Source organism: Rhinichthys klamathensis, unplaced genomic scaffold, assembly GCF_029890125.1.
Source record: "Rhinichthys klamathensis goyatoka isolate OS25496 unplaced genomic scaffold, OSU_Roscu_1.1 h1tg000849l_1, whole genome shotgun sequence".
NCBI lineage: Eukaryota > Metazoa > Chordata > Actinopteri > Cypriniformes > Leuciscidae > Rhinichthys > Rhinichthys klamathensis.
In genome coordinates this window covers 273,510-297,289 of record NW_026607223.1, presented here as the reverse complement: position 1 = coordinate 297,289, position 23,780 = coordinate 273,510, and positions in this window count along the sequence as shown.

Genomic DNA, 23,780 nt, shown 5'->3' with positions numbered 1-23,780 from the left:
ATCCAAAGCATTGTTTAGCTAACATTCAGATAGAAATACTAAATGCTCGGGCTGATGAACAGTATTTTGTAAAGATAAAATCCCTGAAATTCACTTACCAACTGCCGTTGCCCCTCATTTGGCACGGTCCCCCAAAATGTTTTGCTTGATTTAACAATGTTCAGGCTTGTTACCACAGGACAAAGTTTAGGGTCACACTGCGACTAGACAGCTGATCATAAGTAAAAGATTAAAAAAACACACATAAATTTCACTTAAAACCTCAACCTGTATGCATTTCCTTCTCATTCAGAGTTGTATTCAAAGTTTTGGTTGTCTTTAGATAAATTGGTCCCACATTTGGTTCTGCACCTACTCATGTGTTATAAAGAGATAGTTAGTACAATTGATAGAATAGAACAACCTATTCACATGCAGCACATTAATATAATTTTTATAGATTACCAAGTGTGACATTTCCATTGGAGTCTAATTGCAAATTAGGACTGCCACTGAACAATTTCTAGAATTGTTCCAACTTCTTCCTGTTCCGTGTGATATTCCGGTGGTGAAGGATGTTTCCCGCAAGAAAAATGTGTGCAGAAGGTCTTAGCATATTCATGAAGTAGTTGTTTCTCTTTACTTCAGAAAACAGATGCTCTGCACACTGACTATTGATCTTTCCAGCCAGCTCTGGTACAAGACCAATAGTACGAGCACATCTCTCTTGTCTTTACTGTTGCTCTGGTGGAAAACGTCACACAGGCAATAGTGCTCTGAGGACCCTGTCAATGGGTGGCAGTCAAGATCCATAGGGTTTTTCCCGTGAGCCAGCCAGGGAAGATGAACCTTTAGCTTTCCTTCTTTTGCTTTTTGTATGTTTTCAGAGGAGGGGTCTTGTACTCTGCCCTCAAAGGGATGAAAGTTGGTTGAAGTGGTTTTCGATAATTTGTGTGTGCCACTAATCCTCTAGGGTAATCATAAATTGTGATATTTGGAAAGTGTTTCCAAGACAAGAGAAGGTCTGCAAAGTCACGGGGACTCTCTGCTCTCAAGTTAAATTTAATAGAGTACACAACACCACAAGGACACATTACTACACGCAGGCCACCTAAAAGCATACAAAACAATTGAATGAAAACTACATTTTCTGAAAGATCAGTGAAACCATTCCAATAACACATATGAAATTATGATTATTACGAGTAATTGCTGTTTTAGGCAGTTTGTCATATCATATTTCATTAATGTTTATTTTGTAGTACTGTATTGTTAACTTGAGTAACAAAGAAACATCACTCACCAGAAGCACCCCACACCTGTACAAACACCTTTTTGTAAGTCACTCTGTTTGACATTTTATTACGAAGCCTGAGAATGAGATCCATTTTTGGATCCAACATTATCGACCCCATACTGTCGACATAGCTTTTTCAAATCGAAAATCTGATCAAATATGCAAATAGGTTCAGCAAAAATAAATTACTATAAAATTATAATATTTATGAAGAGACCCTATACATACCACTGTATTATGCAGCCAACAGTGTAATAATAGCTTAATGTGGTAAACCAAAACCCTTCTGAACAATTTAAACAACTATTTACCTTGAGGTGGAGATTTCCATTACACGAGAGTAGATGTTAAAACTTAGTGTTGCTTATCTTGGCGAAAGCCGAGTACAAATCAGAATTAAGACGTAGCTTTACAGTAAACTATGCTTCTCCATCCATTTACGCTTCTTTCCATATGGTGGTGTGACTCCCCTTCTGTCCGGCGTTAACGGCTGCAGTGTACTTGGCGCGTCAGCACACACGACGGGTGCAACTACAGTGTGGTGTCCCTAGTGGACCAGCACGACAACCGTCTGGATTGAGCCGAGTAGGGGACATCTCTAGGGTCTTCAAGTGGGCACCTTCCGTCCTCAGTGTTTCGTCGACTAGCCCATGACACCTCTAGAGGGCTCGACAGTGACTCTGGCGTCCCAGAGTCACCCCCCTCTGTCCCCCACTCAACTCAGCCCAGCTTACTGACCTCTACATCCCTCCTGCTGCTGAGACCTAACCACAATCTCACAATCTCTCGGCAACCCAACCATACGCGCCAACCCGTTTGACTAAGGCTGTCGAGCCCCACTGGTACGTTAATGCAGTTTCAGTGGCAACGGTTCCGTATGGCATACCACCTACCGCAAAACACAATATCTGCCCAACCACCCGTCATTCACGCAATATACACAGGAACGTAATGACTGTAAATACTATACAACCTATACAAATAAACCAACAGACTCTTCAAGTTTTTCAAGAATTCTGCGAAACCGTAGCGTGGCGGCCTGTACACAGCCAGCTAGAATCTTTCCGTCTCAACCACAGCCAGTTGCTGCTCCTTTCTGATGCTTCAGATAAGTTCTTTACTGTGCGACGCAACTCTTGGCCACTGAATCCGACGTCTCTGAGGAACCGGGTAGCAGCTCATCACCAAGTCTTTCCTCAGTAAAAGGCACATCAGTGTCACTCCTTAACCTTTGCACTCTCTGTGTTTAATACCATGGCGAATTCCCTTGTTTTTGACCTATCCATGGGGACCAGTTGTGGTAACTAGGTGAAACTGTAAATGGGTTTTCTTTGCCACCTTGAGCAGAAAAATACAGCTATTTATTGCAACACACTAACCATACAAAATGAGACTAGCAATGTTGGAATGTAAAATAATGGAAAAAAAGTTTAAACTTTTCCAGTTTAAATATATTAAAAAAAAATCTTACATTCAGACGCATTTGGTAGAAATCAAAACAGCAAGTCTTGTTTTCTAAAACTAATTCCAAAATTAAGTGTGTTTATGCTTAAAACAAGCTAAATATTTGTCAGTGGGATAAGAAAAATGTACTTATTTCAAAGAGAAAACAAGTCATTTTGCTTCTCCAGTAAATGCATCCTCCAGTGAGAATTTTTGTATGTTTGGGACTTTTGGAAATTTGGAAAATTGTTGCAAATATTCCATTGTCAATATGGAAATAATAAATTAATCATTTAAATGATTTAATTACACTAAGCCATATCACAATATCAAGTAGCCCTATGTGAGAGACAAATAAGAAACAAAACTATGAATGTAAAATGATGCCTAAAAGAATCACGTGCGCAGGGTAAGATTTGTGAAAGTGTACATAAGATTGCAAGCGTAAATTAAATTTGCGTGTGCAAGAGAAGATTTGTAAGCGTTTAAATCATATAAATCATTTTATCTTCATACAAAACTTACTTGGGTAAAACCCTCTGCTTATCATGTCCATTGCCACTGCATCCCAAAATTCTTCTATGTCAATATGACCATCATAGGTCGCAGGTGGAGACTGAATTTCACTCACTGTGATATAAAGAAACTTAATTCAAAGCCAAATATGTGAATTATTAATTTAAACAAAACATAACACTATAATAGAAACCAATGCAACTACAATAACTTTACTTACCTGGGATGCTGAACACTCCTTTTTTATGAAGGTCCATAATCACAGTAGATGTATTGTATCCACAGGACACACAGGAGTAAATGTAGTCCAGATCACATACGGCTTCAAAGTGAAGATACACCTGCATGATTAGGTCACCTTTGGGCAAGGACTCTCCCTCTGTGGCTTCAATTGGCTTTATGCACAGCTTCACTACTTCCTGAACTTCAGCCAGCCCTTTGTTTCCTGTCTGTCATTATTGGACAAACTGATTAATCCAGGTGTGCCTGGCCTCAGTAACAATAATCAGGCACGCCTGGATTAATCAGTTTGTCCAATAATGACAGACAGGAAACAAAGGGCTGGCTGAAGTTCAGGAAGTAGTGAAGCTGTGCATAAAGCCTATTGTCTGCACAGCCCTACCTACAGCTGTGTGATTCTGGAAGGACAACAGAAAGAAGGAGGGGAAATGGTTAAAATCAAATAAAAATAAGAGCCCTCAACTTATAAAAGAGGTTCTAGTCATTTAAAGCCCAAGCAAGCATCAAACATATGCCTTATCCGAGTCATTAGCAATGTAACGAAATACAGTATAAAATATATGTTTCTATATAAAATTAATTATTAATAGTACAATTATTTAATCAGTTCATCCAATAAACAGAAAGCATAATAAATTATTAATTCTAGGAAATATAGTATCTTCCTGGCCAAGAAAGAATAACCTTTTCCAGCTAAAGTAAATCAAGTACTAGCAGGGTAATAGCATAGGTAGCTAGATCAAGATGTTTAAGTGACTTTGATAATTTTGTGAGTGGCAAACACAGAGACAATAACTGTTTAACGTGTGAATATAAGGGTTTAATAAATGAAACTACTGTAGGCTACACACACAACTAAACTAAGCAAAGATGGTATACAGAATCAAGAAAGTAAAGAAAAGTGAAGAAAGAAAGAAGAAAAGAGAATGGCAAGATTACAACCAGTTAACCACAACCTATGAGAAACATCAGAGAATCAGGGTCACCTTAAAGGGGCACAATAACTTATAAACGCATCTAAAGGCTGCAAATGGGTACTTGCATTGGTTTTGGTTGCTGAACAAGTCCAGATGCTGTAGATTCTTGATGATTTTTCCAGAAACAACATAAAAACATATGATGGCAGAGCTTTCAGCTTATAGATTCCCCTATCCTAGAGAGAATGAAGTGCTGCTAAATGCTAATGTGGATTTCTGTCTCGATATGTAATAAACATTTTGCAAAATATAACCTCAAAAAGGTTAATTATAGATAAAGTAAGAGAGAAACTCACCCATTCACCGGTAATTTTCCACAGCTGTAGGCAAAGGCAAGTACGCGTTTCAAATCAGTGCTTCTCCCAGGAGACTAGCGCTAAATTAATCGCCTTTCTTGGCGCCATCTACTGTTTTAAAAGAGGAAGTTGCTTTTTTTTTTGCATTTGTGAGAAAATCTGCCTGGACACATTTGTGAGAAAATCGAGCCGAGAGAAAAAGCATAAAAAGCATAAATCTCATAAAAAGCCAAGTGTCTCACAATCATAACAGACAGATATGCATTTGTATGCACTAGATTTGGTATTTGTTCAAAGGTTACATGAAATTTGTAGGATGGTTTGTATTCATTTGTGAAATATTATCTAGGCTCATTTATTTATATTTGCAAAACACAATGCATATGTGTTACTCCACTGCATTTTCGCTCAAATTGACCTTTGTACTTGCACATTGCTTTCTGTCTTATTGCGAGTTGAGATTTCCTTTGCAAAGCAGATCGAGTTTGTTTGCGAGCCAAATTTTCCTTTGCAAAGCAGATCGAGTTTTATTTGCAAAATGTTGGATTTGTTTGTTTATTTATGGCACAATATTAACTCCATATACACGTTGAATCCAAAGAAGTTAACTTGAAGATGATGTTGCCGAAAGAAGACAGGAAAATGGTGTCTCAAAGAGGTGGAGCCAAGTATCTGACCTAATCAGATACTTTTAAGAGTCCTATCAGTTCACACCCATTTGGTGAGGTGACCAATCTAAGGTGACCTGGGCAAAGTCTTTGTTCATCCTCTCCGTCCTTCGGATGAGACTCTAAACCGAGGTCCTGACTCTCTGTGGTCATTAAAAATCCCAGGATGTCCTTCGAAAAAGAGTAGGGGTTTAACCCTGGCATCCTGGCCAAATTTGCCCCTTGGCCTCTGTCCATCATGGCCTCCTAATCATCCCCATATACTGATTGGCTTCATCACTGTCTCCTCTCCACCAGTAAGCTGGTGTGTGGTGGGCGTTCTGGCTCAATATGGCTGCCGTTGCATCATCCAGGTGGTACTGCACATTGGTGGTGGTTGAGGAGATTCCCCCTTCCGTATGTAAAGCGCTTTGAGTGCCCCGAAAAGCGCTATATAAATGTAACGAATTATTATTATTATTATTATCTCCATTTGCATGTTCATGGTGGCATGGAGAATTTGTGCAGTCTTTACACAAAAGTGTGGTAAAAATATCCTCATGCAATTTATCATAACATATTGTACACTATTGATTATAAAATCAAAAGAGGATTATTTTGATACCAAGAAAGAGGGGATTCGAAGACATTAAAGCAGTGATACATACATCATCTTTGGATATGAACCTTGGAAGTTACTCTAAGGCCTTGTTTACACTGCAGATCTTGATGCCCAATTCTGATTTGTTGCCTATATCTGATTTTTTTGACCGTCCGTTTACACGTTCTTTAAATTGTGACCCATATCCGAGTCATGATTTACACTTGACTGAAACATTGCGAATGTTTAAAGGGGTACTTGCACAGATGGACGAACAAGCAGCGAGATTTCAGGACTGGTGGGACCATACAACGCGATCTCATGAAAGTGAGTATCTATAGCACGAATTTTATTTCTCATGCCATTTATATGCCAAAAATAGTTTTTGCTTGCATATGATACGCACTGTAAACGTGCATATTAAACGCCATAAAGTGCGTATCATGCACGGAAAAACTATTTTTGGCGTAAATGGCATGTGAAAAAAATGTGTGCAATAAACGCACTTTCATGAGATCGTGGCGGGCTTTAACGAGGAGCAGTGGGTCCGAAATTTTAGGATGAGCAAGCCAACCTTTGATATGTTGCGTCAACGTGTGTCCAGATTCCTCTCCTACGACGACACAATGTTTCATCGGGCCATCCGTCCCTTTGCAGATGCGCGTCGGGGTTTCTCTCGTCATTAAACCGTTGCCTAATGCCTCAGAAAATCCGATCTGCCCGTTTACATGACAGTCGCATTGGCACATATCTGATTTACATCTGATTTATTTCCACATATGAACGAGGCCTGAAACCAATCTCGAAATATCCGCATGCATGCGTTTTTTTCCTGTTTACACTGTCATAGAACACATCCGATCTGTGTCACATATGAGTAAAAAAAATCAGAATTGGATCACATTTCACTGACAGTGTAAACGAGGCCTAACATAACTAAAGAATCATAACTAGTCATAACTAATAAAACACAGGAGAAATACTATAAACATTTGGGAAAGTTTGTGTATGAATGGAGCAAGTGTCCTTGTGTATTGGAAGTTTATCTCTATAGTCTTTGACCAAATGGCTAGTGTCGTGTGGTCTCCTGTGCTGTCTTTGAGGGTTGCAGACACAGTCTCTTGGTGAGATTGTTCAGGGGACCTGAACCTTCAACGACCTTTGAAGAGAACTGGTTTTAGGGCCGATGACAACAGGGCAGAGGGGGAAGGTTTTCTGAGGACTGGGGCATTTTGATTATGGCCATTCATTACAGCAATAATAATACTACAAGTGTTTAAAAAAAAGTTAGAGTCCTGCTAGTCACTACTAAAAAAGCAGGTATTATTTTCTAATATTGTACTAGTCACTGCCTGTCACATGTTTATTTGTTTTCATTTTCAGTGCTATGTTCATCCCATCCACTAGGGGACACCAGTAGCACCTCTACCTTATAGATAAAAGAGGAAGTGGGAGAGTAAGAGGTAGATTCAGTTTGAGTAAGCACATGGTATCTGCTGTTCTCAAAGGTAATCCTGGTCTGAGAAACGTTAAGTTTGCTGCTCAACCGTGAGTTTGTAGTTCAACTTTCATCTTGTGTATGCTTTGGTAAAAGAACTTGTAAATATGTTAATGAGTTGTTTTCTGTTATAGAGGATTTTTGTACTACCTGTGACTTACAGGTAGTACAAAATACTACTTACAGGTAGTACAGGTAGCACAGGTAGATTTTGTACTACCTGTGACTTCCCAATCCAGCACCCTTGAGTGCTGGATTGGGAGTTTGCTTGGGTGCATGAGAGCAACTGCCCAAGGACTTTATTCAAAGACTCCCGGGCCGCAACCAGAAGGACAAATACTTCATTTCATCAGTTACTTCCATTACCAGATAAGACTGTTAATTCTAAAGACTGCTCACTTCATCAACCTCATTATCTGTCAACATCTTTTGTGGGACATTTCCACATTCATCCACTCCCCCCAAGACTTTCTTCTGTGATATTTTGTTTATTTGGTATATGATGAAGTGTTTTGTGTAACATTCAATATATTTGAAGAGAAAAGGTTTTCATTTAGTTGTCTTTTGTTGATTCATGCATACCCTGAACACAGTAACTGGTGCAAGACTGATTTCCCCCTCATTCTACTGTAGCAGGCCTGGTTTAAAATAGCCGGGACAGTTATAGTACCTGTAGAGAATTTCTCAAAAACTCCCTTGCATATTCTCCATTCAACTTCCTCAGGCACAAGATGTTTTGGGAAAATATTAAAAGCCTTTCCATGTTTTGACTTTGGCATAATGGTCTGTGGAATGTCCACTGGAATTTTCTTATTTTCCAGCATACATTTCATAGGGATGTCCCGATACCACTTTTTCACTTCCGATACCGATGCCGCAGCTTTGGCTTTTGCCGATACCGATATCAATCTGATATTTTTTATTTTATTCTTAAACTAATACTAATACAATATATGGAAGCACTTTTCTCAATTGACCGTTCGCAAAAGCCACGCCCCCTAGTTATTGTTACTACGCCCGTCAAACAAATGGTCAAACACGACCAGCGCGACAGATTGCCATGATGGGAAGAGGTATACCCGTGCGTGTCAGTGACCTTTTTTGGAGCAATACCTCAGCGATATCCTCCAGATAGTGTCACATGTCTGTCCTGTCTTGTGTTGCACATGGGTGGTTGTTATGTTGGGCCATGTGCCTCTGTCATTGTTTGATCCCTCCCGCTCGTTACCTGATTAGTGTTTGAGTTTCCCCACCTGTTCCCTCTTGATTTGTTCCCTTTATAAGTCTCCTCATGTTTGCAGTCTTGGTCGGTTCGTTGTTATTGTCAGATGTTTCTCTGTTCCTGGTTGGTGTTCCCTGTATTCTTGACCCAGTGTTTGTTTCATGTTCATTTATTATGTTTTCCCCCTCGTGGGTTTTGTTTTCCTGTTTTGTCCCAATAAACCCTGAGTTCATTGTACACCGTCTGCGTTTGGGTTCATCTCCGTGCACACCCGTGACAGATAGAGGCAAAAGGTGTTACAGTATAGAGTGGAGGGATATATTCAAAATATAAAAATACCCAATGAAGGAGACACGACTACTATCGAGGCGAATGCTTATACCGGTCTCAAGCTAAATATGAGAAACCCCATGACCTGTACCTCAAATGCAACCAGCACAGCCTTGAAGAAGATTTTATAAGCTGGTTCAGTGGCTAATGTTTGGAGTTAGAAATATATAACTCGCGCTGCATATTTATTAATTTTGCCTCAGATACAGGATTAACACGTTCGCTTTAACAAGCAGGTTGTTCATTACCACGGCAACCGCTTGCGTGTCATGCTGAATGCGATTTTCGTGTTAAAGTAACTATACATAAGAGACGGAAAGATGCAGATAACCATACAATATTTAAGGTTATTTCTATTCGTTACGATATTGATATATGAACTGATGTTGTCAAGTAACGTTAAGCTTCATGCTTTCCCCGTTGTGAGCGTGCACTCCTCTAAACTGTAGTCTACAGGTGCTGCACTGTAGTTGATTGCTGCTCATTTTCTCCCGAGAATATCATGTTAACAACAACCCTTTAGAAAACGTAATTCCTTTGTGGATCCTCTTGATCTGCTTTCTCCATGTGTCTTTGACTAATCTCAGTGTCTCAGTCTCACGCACGCTGCACGTGAGTTAACCATGTTCGACACGTTTAACTGGGAGTGGGGCCGTCCACACTGTTTTATCCATTGTAGGCACCGCTCACGTTGTGTTTTCGGCTTTGGAAACGGAAAGAACAAAACTCCTCCAGACAATCTCTCGGGGTACCTAGTGTCCGATTTACAAACGCCGTGGGCGCACCACTTCACCATCTTGCTTGGAGTCAATGTTTGACGGATGTGTGATTGGACAATGGCCGTTTTGTGGGAGGGGCCAGCGAACGGTCAATTATCAACCTATACCTCCAGTATGTAGTCCACAACGACAGTTGATTATGAAAGATTGCCACCCTTTATTCAAACACACACAATATATATATATATATATATATATATATAAATACAGGTACTTCAGTACTTAAAGCTAGCTACCAACAGGTTTAAAGTTAAAACAATTTAAACAGCAGCATTCAACATTGTAAATAACCAAATAAATGCAAAACTATCCCTCACATTGCAGCTATGTGCAAATCACAGTAATAACAAAAAGGCACTGAAAGACATAAATAAAAATGTATAACATAAATATAACAACACTGACAAACAGTTTAAACTTTAAACCTTACCCCAACCTTAACCCACTGGGGTCGGTTATTGCGCCGGCGCGACGAGCTCGATTTTTTTTCTTATCAGTGCAAAAGAGAATCAAATTACTCTGTTGATTTTGATCTTACATATAAGTGTTGTACATCATTAGATCCTGCTAACTGTCTATTTTTTTTGTGGATACTCACAATAAAAACAAACTGTTGTGCTTTTCGTCAAATAAAGAAAAATAAACCTGATGCGCATTTTGCCTTCTCTCTGTCGGTGAGGTCCATTCTGAAACGCGTCCGAAAAATTAACTGTAACTCAGTCAGTACTTGTCACAGAGATACGAGAGATGTCTCTTTATGAAGCTGAAATTCTCTTCTTTTAAATGAAGTATTTTATTTTAAAAAAAAATATTTCCAGTTTATGTAATCCGTTTGAAACCAAGGAGACGTACAGTTTTTTCGTTCTCCCTTCATTATCTTTAATGAGCTGAGGCCGCCACGCCCCCAGATCTTTTCACATGGTAAACAGGTGATCTATGCATCGCACATGCGGCACGCCCCCCGATCAATGCCATTACAACACGAAGTTTCTTCATCAGATTCACTGATAGTTCATCGCGTTTTGAGGATGGCAGCACGCTACTCCTTCAGATGATTCTGGACAGCGCGGGACAAATTCACCTTTTCCTCACAGGAAATTGAAACTCGGACGACGAATGGCTGCATTTTGAAGAACGAATTGACCCCGCCGATGATACAAGCTCGGAGTAAGTTGTTTAGTGTTATATAATTCCTTTTCTGATCATAGAGCTCAAATGAATTTTCAGACTATATTTTGCCTAGTTTTGGCAAGCTTTTGACATAGGAAAGATTACCTCACAATATCTCTAACATTCGTGTAGGCCTATACGCTCGTGTAAACTTTTTAAATGTGATATTAGCCTACTACATATAGGTTATATAATGTGATTGAGAGAAATATGTTTCAGCCTCCGGTAAAATATGTGATACTGTCTAAATACAATATATTTTTTTTTATATAAATGTTCAGTTTTGGTTAGTCTATGACACTACTTATCATGCGTAAATACTGCCTTATGCACAGATGTTTGTGAATAGATGTGTAGATGTGTAAATGTTTGAAATGTAGTGAGGTGTCGTTCGCGAACGATCCGTTCATTGAGTGTATCAGTAAATGTGTGCCTCTACTGTATATGGGCCATAAACAGATACTCGCGGTGAAGCGGTCTATACGGCCCATCAATAGATGTTTCTCCGTCCATCAACAGATATACATACATTGTGCATCCATACCCATAAATTGTCCATCAGTTTACTTTGGATAATGTGCTAACATTTTTGTTTTTTTGTTTTTTAGGAATGTGGCTGCATCATGCTCTCCTTCTCCAGCAGGTGTCGTTCAGTTCTCAGTCCGATCGAGAATCATACTAAGTGCATAGATGTAATATTTTACATATGTAATGTAGCCTAATTGTGGTTACATCGTCATAATGTAAAAGTTCCTATTCTTGTGTGAAATTGCAAAAAAATTATATTATTTTATCCATGGCAATTAGTGATTGATAATGATAATAATACAGTTTCTTTGATTGTGTTCTCAGCATGCTCACACTTTTTCTTTATTCTTTTTATAACAGATGTGACAATGAACATGTCCAAGCACCAGTTCCGAAGAGAGGCAAACAAGCAGACGAGCAACAGGCAGTCCACTCTGTCATGGAAAACCGAGACCGATGTTGACATGGTTCCACAGACACTGCGATTCCTTCCTGCACGGGAAACTGGACCGCAACTGAGCTCTGTAGACTCGCATTCACCCATGAGTCTATTCAAACTCTTTTTTTCAGATAGTGCTGTGTCAAATCTGTGCCACAACACCAATGCCCAGGCTGCCAAGGCAACTGCAAAAGGCTGCAAATATAAATGGACAGATGTCAGCATCAGTGAGATGTACCGCTACCTAACTAACCATCAGCCTTCAGAAATCATTCTGATATGATTTTTTTTAAACATCCATTTTGCTCACATATTATTGTAGCAGAGTTTGTGCTGAATACAGCAAATTTATATGTTGGCAAATGGTATGTTTTAAGTAGCTGAAATAAGCACAAATGTCAGGGCATGTCAAAACATCTCAAGGACCCCAAAAACACCTCAGAGGGGTTAAACAGTTTAAACCTTGACAACCTTACTAACCTAGCTGCTTTATTTTTAACAATTATAAAAAAGTTTCTCTGTAACAAAGGTCTTGAACATGTTTTACGTTTGCTCACATAACCATGAGGGGCAGATTCTTTTTTAGGAAGATTAGTTTTTCAGCGGTCTCTGACGTCAGCCTGCTCCTTCTCTCATCAATCACATTTGAGGCTGTGATAAAGAGTCTCTCACTCTCTACACTTGTGCAGGGAGCACAGATAAACTTAACTGCCGTGGCTGCCAGTCAAGGTTGGTTTACTTTCCAGTAAAGTAAGGAATTGTCCGACCGTGGAATATTTGCCTCACTTAGGTAGGTCTCCACTTGAATTTGTGCACTTGTGGTTTTCTTAGGAACAGGTAATACTTGACTCTCCTCCAGGATTTCATTAAAGATGCTGCCAAGGCTGCTGGTACTTGTGCCCAACGCCTCCATCCGTGGAGTTTTTTCTGCTGGCTCAGAGGCTGTAGTTTCAGATGTAGTCTTCAACACTTCCTCCATCTTTCCTACCTCCGCCAGTAATGCTTCCTTTTCAAGTCTCAAAGTTTCTGCATTTGTGAAGTACCTGGTATGATAAAATATATAAAATATAGCTGCAAGCAGCCATTACCGGGGCCAAGCGCAAAAGAAGACGACAAGACATTCCAACATGGCTGGGAGTTTGGAGGGAGTTGCCCTGAGGATGGTCTTTTGACCGAAAGCTTGGTCTATTAAATTTGCTTTAAGGAATTGAGTGTGCGGACAGTTTATTTATTGGGAGTTTCAGACCAACAGCAGCAAGGAGCAACAAGTGGAAGAAACGGCAATAGATGCCATCATGGCTGCGATTGTCAGACCAACTGCAGCAAGGAGCAATTAAAGACATTTTAAGAAAATTTTGGGCAAATAGCTAAAAAATCTTACTTATAAGATGATTTAATGGTTTATCACTTTTGATCAAGTTATGAAATTGATGTGGTGTGTTCAGAGTGAGGTTACAATGACTTACAAAGTTTGGTGTCAATATGCCAAAACTTTGCACAGATACAGCGTCAAGAGTCATTTTTGCATCATGTCTCAACTATGTTGTTATGACATACGAAAATGGTTTTGTTTATTGACATGAAGTCCTTTTTGTTGGCATGTCTGGAGATTATCTGATTTGATGTTGGTGAAAATTGGACAAATGTTCTAAGGAGGAATTTGGAAAAAGTTGGTTTTAAATGAAAACCACAGGAAGCACAGGAAGTTATGTCAAATACGGCAAAGTTGATATCTATGTTCTTGGCATAATCTAAGGCATCTATTAAGATCAAATTGAATATAACAGGCTAATTTAATCCAAAGTTATTAGTATGGGTCATCACGACTGTGGTAATAAACTTCTCATGCTCATTCTGGGCAGTGTCACCTAGTGGTAAAATCAAATATTCAGTTGCTTAGGCCTTAAGGTCATCTCTTTACACTCCTGGGGTGTATTCCAGAAAGCAGGTTATGTGACTTACCCGGGTAAGTTTAGGAGTAAGTAAGCGGATAACCTCTGCTTTCGGTTCCAAAAACGGAGGTAACTTTTGGGTTATGTAAGTAACCATAGCAACTGACTCACTGAGGATAACCTGCTCCAGAGCAGGTTATGTTGCAGGGTTAGTTTGTTTCAGAGAGGTTTCTGAGCATGGCGTGCCCTTTTGATGAGGATCTTGTGGACGTAGAGGCACAGATTATACGGGGGGGTTTTCGGCGTGAGAGGGTGATAAGACCACGTATCGATGTCTTTTCTTATCCTAACAAATATTTGCAGGAGCGCTATCGTTTTTCAAGGGAGTCGTTAATTTATTTAACAAACCTACTAAAATCACACATCTCAAACGTGACAAACCGTGACAAAGTTTGTATTGAACAAATTCTTTGTATTGCTCTGCGCTTTTTTGCTACGGGGAGTTTTCTCTACAATGTGGGGGATGCAGAGCATGTGGGAAAGGCAACAGTGTGTAGAGCCGTTCGTACAGTATGCATGGCACTGAAAGGGTTTCTACACACTTTTGTACAGTTCCCTGGGCATAAACCTGTGCGCTTTATTAAAGAAGAATTCCACAGGGTGGCAGGTTTGATCTCAGAAATTCTGTCATCTACTTCAATTAAATTACATTTCTTAATATGTTTATTTTGACTGCACACACACGTAAAGGCTACACAGACTTCTTAAACTTGTAATTAATCTTAATTTCAGGGTTCCCAAACGTGATTGGGTGCATTGATGGCACCCACATTCCTATTAAAGCTCCATCTATCAATGAGGGAGACTATGTTAATAGGAAGTCTGTGCATGGCATCAATGTGCAGGTAATAGCTATATTTTGGCTCCTTAATATTGGTGTTACAAATAATAAACTTATTGTTCTCCACAGGTAATATGTGATGCAACCCACCTTATCAGTAATGTTGAGGCAAAATGGCCTGGGTCTGTACATGATGCCAGAATATTTAGAGAGTCATCTCTGTGCAACAAATTTCAACAGGGTACGTTTTGTTAGACAAATGCTTGTAGTCTTTATTACATTTACAAAACACCTCAAACATTACAATACACTTCTATGGTTACTTGCTGGGGGACAGAGGATACCCTTGGCTCCCCTATATGATGACACCCTACTCTGATCCTGAGCCCGGACCACAGACACGCTTCAACCGGTCTCACAGCAGAACATGGGCCAAGGTGGAGATGACAATAGGCATTCTGAAGGCGAGGTTTCAGTGTCTGCGTGGGCTCAGGGTCACCACTCCAAATAGGGCATGTGACATCACAGTTGCTTGTGTGGTACTTCACAACATTGCCACAATAAGAGGAGAGAGGCATCCCCCCTGTCCTGATGAAGATGACCTAGAACACCCATTGAATCTAGCAGACCACAGAGATGGCAGAATGCTTAGAGACATGATTTGTCAAAATCACTTTATTTAATGCGTTCTATTTCTTCATATCCTGAAATAAAAGAGACATGACAGATTTGTATTTATTGGTTTATACTTAAGGCGATGCTCCAGTAGTTCTATTTCAAGTTTGGCCTTTTTAATGGCCAGCCTTTTCTCCTCTAGCTGAAGCGGTATAAGGTCCATGTCAGTTTTTTTAATTTGCCTTAATATCTATTATTACCTTATACAGCTCCTTTGCAAACAACTAGGAAGGCAAAGTAAATAAGATGGTTAAAGGGGCTATATGGAACTTTTTCCCCAAAATAAACGTAACAATAGCCTTTTTATTTGACCATTTATGACTTAAACATCTCCTGATGAGCATACTGACACCTTGTCCGCTCACATTGGGTGCACCTATAAGCCTGTATCCTATTTTTCCTATTTTCTGTCGGGTCGGATTTTTCCCGCGCTGTCTGCGGATGTGACGTCAAGCACGTTCATGTTAAACGTTTCAGATTACTCTGCCACCACCGCTAGTCAGCAAGTAGCCTACACTCGCAAGCAGTGCAATGGATTTTGCGAATACACAGAAGAGACCCAGGACAACTCGGACACCAACAGTAACTCCACAGAAGACTAAAAAAGTTAAACCCCTGACAAGTGGCCGAAAAAGATCGAAGATTGAGAGCGACCGGCAACAAGCAAGGACTAGAGTGAACATCGGCTTCGCATTTGAGCCTTGGAGGGAGCTCAGATCTGTGTTGGGAATACGAAGTGACCCAGAAATGGCTTTTTTTCTTCTGAAAAGGTAATACGTGATAAAACTGTTCATTGAAATAGCACTGTGTTGTTTTCAGTTCACTTCTAAATGCTGTTAGTGAAGTGTGCACGTACGAGCGCGCGCTGCGAGAGTGAGCAGAAAGGAAGAGCAGTTCTGTTTTTTGGCCACAGGTGTCAGTCGTGAGTTTAAATTTCAGAAAAACGCATATAGCCTCTTTAAATAAGAAAATCTGCCACATAGTAACATTATGTAAATAAGGACAACCAGGGACAAGTTCTTGCACTGCTAAGATTATGTGTAGAGGTAGATGGACCCTCATCTGCATGTACATCCCCAGCTAGATTCTGTCACAGGACAAATTACACATTTTTCACTCCATCGTCACTTTACGTTCGAAAAGCGATTGCACAATCGATCGGACCAACCAACACAAGTATCGAAAACGAAAATAGGGAATCGATTTTAACGGCCTTCTCTCGGAGCGCGTCCAGCTCGTCACGACACGCCCGCAGCGAACGCGCGTCACACAGCAACTGCAGGCTGTGACAAACACACATACAAACTATATTATACTTCACTTCTGCATAATGTGTCTCTTTTTACAACAAAAATGTGAGTTCTGCCGGTATTCAGACAGTCTCATGCATACAGATACAGATTCGGCCTACAATCGCCTACGTAGGCGAAATTTGTTTGACATTTCTAATCGTAAACACAGCGATGCCTGGAGCAATGTTTTTCATTGATGTTATGGCAGTCCACTCTGCTTATTGTTTTTCGAGAATCTTGCACTTCTGTTTGTCATTGTGCACGAAACTTCATGCCAATAAATCATCAGAAATATTGCTGACTTGTGCGCGTCTCAAGCGCACTCTTTACGTTCGTCCTAATGCCTGTTAGTTGTCCGTGGATTTGCCTATATTTGGCGCTGAAAATGTAAACGTCTTTAGACATGGAAAATCGATTTTACAATCGATTCAATGAACATTTATATCTCAAAAATCGATCAGGATTTTTTCACAAAAGTGACAGCCCTAATGGTAATCAAACATTTTCAATAAATTACCACGAACTAACACATCATATCCTGTATACGTGTCAGCAGAAAATGCTAGGCTACGCTCAAGAATGAAAGACTGCGCAGCTCCAGTATCTCTAAGCATGACTACTGGCTTAAACTCAGCATCAGGGAATATAGAAACCATGCCCTCTAGAAGAAATGGCTGGTAACTTTCTACATCAGCTGGGTTTAATTTTGGTAAGGACTGTGCAAGTGCTACATTCTTAGCTTTCAATCCCTTCTGCTTCCACTGATGACAGTCTGCAATCAAATGTTCAGGGCTTAGACAATAAAAACATTCCCGTCTCTCACTATTTGCCGACTTCAATTTACGAGCACTCTTTGGGAAATTTTCTGCTCTAGCAAATCGTTTGAAACCTGTGTGGATTCAAGTAAGAAAAATAGACGTGTGCATACCAAGTCAAAACTTCCACATATGAGCAAGTTACATGATAATTTATTAATGGATGATGATGTCATTATTGGACGTACAGTAAATACTGAGTTCGGTTTCAAACCTTTAACATCTGCAGATCAGGATGCTTTGTGTGCAAGTTTACAACTGACTAATGAAAGTGTTGCTGTTCAACTCACAAATGTGTGTTCTTTAGGAGTACCGTGCAAAACGAAAAGCATTAACGGAGATGGTAACTGCTTGTTTAGATCAATAGCACATGCAGTATGCGGCAATCAAGAGAAACACCTGAAAATCAGACGTGCAGTTGTGAAACATCTTGAAGCTAACAGTTCTAAATTTGTGAGATACTTAAGAGAAGAGTACAGATCAGTGAAAGATTATTTGACACAGACTAAAATGTATTATTCAGGAAGGTGGGGAAGTCATGTGGAATTATTTGGTCTGGCTGGCGTGATTTTTTTCCCCAAACCACTTCAGCGGAAATCCCGCCCTGCAGCCGATTCTAAAGTTTTCATTGGTCATGTCAATCACTGTACTGATTGCCTACACCAAACACTGATCCCTAAACCTACCCGTCACTGTAACCTAAACCAATAAAATCTGCTGCAGGGCGGGATTTCCGCAGAAGTGGTTTGGGAAAAAAAATCACGCGTCTGGCTGACTTTTTGAAAATAAATGTAATGACCTTTAATGATGACAGATGGAATGCACACACCCCTACCGAACCGTCATTTACAGATAATGCAATCTATTTGAAGCACTGCAATGGAAATCACTATGAAGTTGTTACGTGTTAAACATAGAAATCAAGAAAATGTTTGTGCACAAGCAAGTCACATTGAAGTGGAAGATCAGAGCATAAATCGCTGTTTGCGAAAAAGGAAATTGAATGACACAGCTGAGATCTCTAAATGCAAAAGAGAACGTGATTTATACCACAGCAACACCGATTTCAGGCAGAAAAAGATTGAGAACTCTAAAACGAAATACTGTGAAGACAGTGATTATAAGGAGAACAAACTTGAACATCTTCGAAATAAGACTAAGTATAAGAGCAATACAGCTTTTAGAGCAAGTGTATCTGAATATTCAAAGAATAAATATCACAGAAACACACCATTTAAAGCAAGTGTATGTGACTATTCAAAGAATAAATATCGCAGAAACCTCGCATTTAAAACAAGTGTTTGTGAATACTCCAAGAGAAAATGTCGCAGAAACCTCACATTTAAAAAAAGTGTTTGTGAATACTCCAAGAGAAAATATCGCAGAAACCTCGCATTTAAAACAAGTGTTTGTGAATACTCTAAAAGGAAATACCACAATGATGAAAACTTTCGTATGAGTAAAAAACAAAACAGATCTAAAATTTCTGGAAAAAAGAGGAACAGACAGAAAGACATTGATTTCACAATTAATCGGTTTCATCAAGAAGTCAGTTCAGGTCCAGAATTTGTTTGCAGTGTTTGTCATCGTTTATTGTTCAAAAAACAGGTAATTGAGTGTAGAAGAGATTGCTATAAAATCAGAGGTCAACAAATTAATGATTTGGCTGAAAGATGCACCACACAAAAGTATTTACACGTATGCAGCAATGAATGTGAGAACAGATGCCATTTATCGGGTAATCCGGCTTGTAAATTGTGGATTTGCTATACATGCCATCGTAAAATCCTTAGGGGAAAATTGCCAGAAGAGAGTGTTGCCAACAACATGCATTTGGTGGACGTTCCAGAAGAACTAAAAGGTCTGAACTCTTTGGAAGAACATCTTATTGCACGCAATATTCCTTTTATGAAGTTCCTTTTTCTTCCCCGTGGAAAACAGAATGGCTGTCATGGACCTGTAGTGTGTGTTCCTGTTAATACCACAGATGTCTCAAAAATTTTCCCGCATAATGAATGTGATGACCACATGATAAGAATAAAACTGAAACGGAAACTAACATATAAAGGCCATTATGAATATAAATATGTCAGCACTGATCGTGTCAAGTGGTATAATGATGTGGACTTTAACCCTCTGGGGTCCAAGGTGTTTTTGGGGTCCTTGAGATGTTTTGACACACTCTGACATTTGTGCTTTTTTCAGTTGCTTATAAACAAATTACTGGCAAAGGTGTAATTACACTCTATTTAGCACAAACAGGGCTACCATAATATGTTATCAACATGTATGTACATGTTTGTATTTTTGAGAGAATATTGTTTATGCGTGGTTATTGAAAAAACTAAAACTTAAAGTTTCTGAAATAAGGCCACAAAACACATACTAAATATGTGTCCACAAGACTTTTGACTAATGGATGTTGTCGCCTAGAGTTTTTTCTTCAAAATGATCTGAAAATCATCCTGCCTTATTCACATAAAACAATAGATTGGCTTAAATTTAAAAATGACACTTTTTGTTTGGAAAGGCAATATGCACAGGGGTGTGACCTGCTGTGATTCACTCCTGAGAAGACAATGGGCCCGCATAATGAGCGCATAATGGGGCTGCATACTAATGACCCTTTCATTCAGGTGTGTCACTGAGCCACAAGAATGCAATGACAATATATATATATATATATATATATATATATATATAGGCCTATATAATACAAAATTGGTTCACAGTTCCAATTATTTATTTATTTTTCAAATTGTGCTTGCAAATTGTATAATATCAATATACAATATCAATTGTAAACATTTCTAGTAATTGTGCAGTTAATTCTCATACTGTTTTTACAGAAAGTTTGGGAATATATCCCAAATGTGTCACTAATACAGTTTTTTCTGAATGCTTAAGCGCTAATCGTGATTATTGTAGCACAATTTCTAAAACTATTAATACGTATAGCAAAACCACTCACTGAGTTTGCAAAACTAAAAGCACAAACACTGCTTTGCACTCAGTTTGCAATTTTGTAACACACACTTTGCAAAACTGTAGGCACAATTCACTGCACAACACTCTTTTTGCAGAACTTTAAACACAACTCACTGCATACACTCAATTACCAAATTTCCAACACACTCCTAGCAAAATTATACATATGTATGGCTATCATTAACACTATTTTGCCAACTGTCTGGCACACTTTCACATGTGAAAACTGTTTTAGATAATTAGTTCACTTTGCAATCAGCCTAAGCACTATAAATAAGCCACAGGTAAGCTGTCTGTGTGGAGTACAATGGAAGGAGCAGTAAGAGTGAGAAGAGTGAGAATCAGAGGAGGCCGAGGGAGAGGACGTGGAGGTGAAGAAGTTGGAGGAAGAGGACGTGGAGGTGAAGAAGTTGGAGGAAGAGGACGTGGAGGTGAAGAAGTTGGAGGAAGAGGACGTGGAGGTCAAGAAGCGAGAGGGTTAGAGGAAGTTAGAGGAAGAGGACAAGGAGGAGCAAGAAGAGGACGAGGAGGCCGAGGGAGAGGACGTGGAGTTGAAGAAGTTGGAGGAAGAGGACGTGGAGGTGAAGAAGTTGGAGGAAGAGGACGTGGAGGTGAAGAAGTTGGAGGAAGAGGACGTGGAGGTGAAGAAGTTGGAGGAAGAGGACGTGGAGGTGAAGAAGTTGGTGGAAGAGGACGTGGAGTTGAAGAAGCGAGAAGGTTAGAGGAAGTTAGAGGAAGAGGACAAGGAGGAGCAAGAAGAGGACGAGGAGGCCGAGGGAGAGGACGTGGAGTTGAAGAAGCGAGAGGGTTAGAGGAAGTTAGAGGAAGAGGACAAGGAGGAGCAAGAAGAGGATGAGGAGGGGAAAGAGGAAGGGTAAGAAGAGTAAGAAATAGAATAACTGATGACATCAGAGGTACAATAGTGGACCATGTCATCAACCATGGGATGACCCTGAGGGAAGCTGGCCAACGGGTTCAGCCTAATTTGAGCCGCTACACTGTGGCAAGCATCATTAGGACATTTCGAAATGAGAATCGGTAAGTACTTTGTAGCACTGCCATACTCTAATGAGAAACACAACAGTACCATACATGCAAAAATACTGAAATTGTTACTTTACAGAATCGCTAGACGTCCAGATGTTGGGGGCAGAGGAAGAATGTTCACTCCAGAGCAAGAGACCCATATAGTGAACATGGTGATTGCCAATAATGCAATAAGACTGCGCGAAATACAGCAGCGCATAATTGATAATGACACCATCTTTCAAAATATACACAGTGTAAGCATTTCTGCACTAAGTCGTGTACTTGCGCGCCACAGAATAAGAATGAAGCAAATTTACCGAGTTCCTTTCGAGAGAAACACCGAACGTGTAAAGCAACTGCGATATGACTATGTGCAGGTAAGCTATAGTGTCATTGGTTCTGAATTTGGAAGTGCATACTGTAGTGCTGTGCATGGGCCTGATGTGTTGCATTTGTTTTGTCTTGTCCAGAGAGTGATGGAACTAGAAGCAGATGCCATGGGACATGAGCTACTTTTTGTAGATGAGGCCGGTTTTAACCTCAGTAAAACCAGGAGACGTGGCAGGAACATTATTGGACACCGTGCCATCATCATTGTCCCAGGACAACGTGGTGGTAACATAACCACGTGTGCAGCTATAAGCCAAAATGGTGTTGTTCACCATCATGCAACCATAGGCCCATACAACACTGCACACATTATTGCATTCCTGGACACCTTACATGACATGCTCACTGTTCAGAGACCAGAGCATACCCGATATTTCATCATATGGGACAATGTTAGTTTCCATAGGGCTGCTTTGGTCCGCAACTGGTTTACAGACCACCCATTCTTCATGGCACTCAACCTCCCTCCATACTCTCCATTCTTAAATCCCATCGAGGAGTTCTTCTCTGCCTGGTGCTGGAAAGTGTACGACGGTCATCCTCATCAACAGGTAGCCCTTTTACAGGCAATGGAGGAGGCATGTGGAGATATTGACCAGGCATCATGTCAGGCCCTGGATACGGCATTCAAGGAGATATTTTCCCCGGTGCCTTGGACTGGAGGATATCGCATGCGATGTGGACGAAATTTTGTGGCCGGACCCAGAAAGACGACATGATGTAGGCTGATTGTTTTTTTTTGTTTTTGTTTTTTGTGAAATTACTATTTTGTGTTCTGACTTTGTCTTGGTTTGATGAGTGTGAATAAACACCAATACTTGAAGTTTGGATCCTTGTATGTTTACATGACACTATGACAAAAGTATGACCTCAAATTGACATCTGTACACAGAGAAAGCAAAAGCCAGATGTGTTTTGTATTCATACCATCAGTGTGTAGTTGGCACATTGTGTGCTTAGTAGATGATGGCTTGTGTTTACTGTTTGATACGAAAACACCATTTTTACGAAGGTGTGAAGAGTTAATCTAGCTGTGTTCGCTTTTGCAAGAGAACTACAATGTTTTGATAATTGGGTGAAAGGTTTTCTTATTTGTGTGTAGAGTTTTGCAAAAATAGCCAATAGTTACAAAAAATGTGCTTAAGCAATCAGAAAAAACTGTAAAACACAATACAAATAATTTAAAGAGGAGGCTTATATTGAGCTTTTAAGATTTATTTATATGTAGCCTACATATATTTTTGCTATTTTAATAAAAAGGTTACAATTACAACAACAATTAAAATTAACTATATTTCAAATGTAAGCTTATTTGATGTGGCAGTATTTTACAGTAAAAACGACATCTTGTCTTTCATATGTAACATATCGTTTTTATGATTAGGACATATAAATGTTAATTTGCAGTTTAATACGTTGCTTATACAAAAATATTTTATTTCAACATATTTCAGTCGATTTTTACTTATCTCAGTATTGGAATATAGTTATGTAAAAGCTGTTCATTCATTTACACACAAAAATGCGATTTATATTCAAACAGTCTATTTGTTTACAGACACTATTTCATATCGCGATAAGCACAAAGAACTTGAAAATAACGAATGTCTACCTATTCCTCAGCTGGATCCGTTGCTCCTCCAAATGAAACTACCAGCACTTCTGAGGTAATTTTTTCCAGGATTATTATTAAGATAGTATTATTCCTCACAGCGTCGTAAATATGAGTCTCTTTCGGTGGGTTATCCAGCTGATGTGGGCGTGGATCGCCTCAGAGCATTTGTGTTTGAATAGAGCGCGCGCTCCGTGGGCGTGGTCAAATTAACTTTAATGACCTGAGACGAGAACGACTATCATCTCTCTCTTTTCGTACAGATTACATAAAATGAGAAAATT